Consider the following 2,500-nt stretch of genomic DNA (forward strand, 5'->3'; position numbering starts at 1 on the left):
AGTGGCTGAGACACTCTCCTGCGTTGGAAACACATTAGCCCTCTGCAGAAGAAATAATTTTATTTATAAGCAACATTCTCTGTTCTACTTATCTTATCTGTATTTTGCTATTTGAAGTTTCATTCCAAAATAAGGTATGCACCATGCTCATACAAGTGACACAAACTCAAACAAGATGCTTTATCTAAACATCTTTACCCACAGTTATTAAACATATGGCTCCATTCCTCTGCTCTGATTGGCTGACTTTGAAGCAATTGATTATCCAATAAATGCACACCTTTGACCAAAAACAGTTGATTTAAATATATAACCAAATCAAAAATTACCACTCATACTGTTACAGTACTCATTTGCTAACCCTAACCCTTCGCTATACTGTTCAAGGACTATAGTGCAATATGAATATGAATAAATATTATGATTGATTAAAAATTATATGACTTTGAGCAAATGGTCCAATGAAAACAACAAACAATTTGAGAGAATCATTAATACTGTGCATCATGAATAATAATACTCAACACATACAATTTTGGTTTCACATTACAATGGCGTGTTAGATCTTTCTGGTTAGATCGTGTAAGATCTTACATTGCATTATATTTTTGATAACGGGGTCATCTACATCCTTGAATGTTTTGGATGCTTACTCCAAACCGATATGGACCAAGGGTGTGCAGCCCTTCATTTGATCTCCTCCCTTGCCTTTTCTTCTACTTTCTCCTCAGGTTCTAGCAGTAAACACAAGACCTGGGGAAATATGCACTTCTCCATCAAGAGGGTTTCCACGAACAATAACGTCTTGAGACGCAGGAAGGACACACATGCATTCCAACCACTCTAGTACCAGCATGCACACAAACAACACAACACACACACACACACACACACACACACACACACACACAGGGCCATCTGCGTGTGATGAAGTGGTCAGCGCTCCAGTAAAATTGGATGAGGCTTTAAAGGCATTCCTCCATTTTACGGCGAGGTGAGAGAGATGGCTGAGGGTAATGAGGAGGCGTGTCAGCCACACGACACGCCCTCCCTGATCCCTATCACGGCTTTCCAACGGGCCAAACAAACAAATAACAACAACGCCGAGGTCGTTGACATTCCTGATGAGGTGGAACACAACCCCCCACAGGATAGTGTGTGTGTGTGTGTGTGTGCGTGTGTGTGTGTGTGTGTGCGTGTGTGCATGCGTGCGTGCGTGCGTGCGTGTGTGTGTGTGTGTGCTGTCCGTGTGTGTGTGTATTGATAGGTAGCAAGGCGATACTTTTTGTGTTCTTTAAAGACCATCTAAAGTCATGTTTAAGATGTATATAAAATAGTCTACTTTGAATAATCATTTAAAAGTCTGATGGTTTTTCCACACAGAAAAAAGCTACGTTACCTCGTCTTGAAAAATACATCTACTCCTTCTAACCTCATTAGTCTATGAATATGCAAATATATTTAATCTAAAAAATAAATCCTGCTGGACACAATAAACCGTAAAGTCCATTCTCAGTGTATATTTTCAGTGAGCACAGAGACGCTTTCCGCTTTCAGCAGATGAATACTCTGCACAGACATGGTTCTGCACAGACATGGTTCTGCACAGACATGGTTCTGCACAGACATGGTTCTGCACAGTGAAGCTCAAACATCCAACTGAAGGAACAAGAGGAACCAGAAGAAAAACACATTTTGGACTTTAGGGGGCCTTTAAACGTTACCCACGCCGAATCTCTAGGATTAATCTACTGGTCATTGCAATCCTTGGTTTAAAATGTAGCCTATCCATCATGTGCCTTCATGTGTGCAGGCCTGCACGTCTCTGTGTGTGGTAGGATGGGGATCAGCCATTGCGAGCCTCATTAGGTGCTCCGTATTCAAGCTTCAGTTGGAGGATATTATCTTTACTGCCGTCAGTGTGAACGAGCCGAGTTAATGTGTGATCGCTTGGGAGAAGTCACCCTGATCGGGGACACTTGGTGCTAGCTAACTATGCATTAGTCGTGGCACTGGCACGCCCTCACTGGACTGTGTTCAGAAGAACTTAGAGAGGAGAGTGGTGAGATGACTTTGGAAAGAGTGGCGATGTGGTGGGATGCAGGAGAAAAGCGAGCTGAGGTGGAGGAGTGTACAGTTGATGACAGAGCAAATGGGGACTGCAATGATTGCATAGTTGGAGATTTGATGCAGCCAATTTTCCCATCAGACGGGAAAAATGTTTTAGGGAGAGAGAGAGAGAGAATAAATATCTCTTCTCCCTCATAAACTTAAGTCATGGACTCCAATAACTCACAACAATAAGCGTAGCAACACATGGTGGTCTAAAAATGATTCCCTCACATAGGACCAAATACCTGAAACAAACAAGTATGAGACAAATCGACAATGAAAATAAACAACTTGAAAGACTCATCATCATGCATTGAATTGAGAATCCTCAACGCACGAATGGTTGGACATGAATATTGATTACGCTCCGTCAATAAAAAAAACACGT

Source organism: Poromitra crassiceps (assembly GCF_964638095.1).
Source record: "Poromitra crassiceps genome assembly, chromosome: 9".
Taxonomy (NCBI): domain Eukaryota; kingdom Metazoa; phylum Chordata; class Actinopteri; order Beryciformes; family Melamphaidae; genus Poromitra; species Poromitra crassiceps.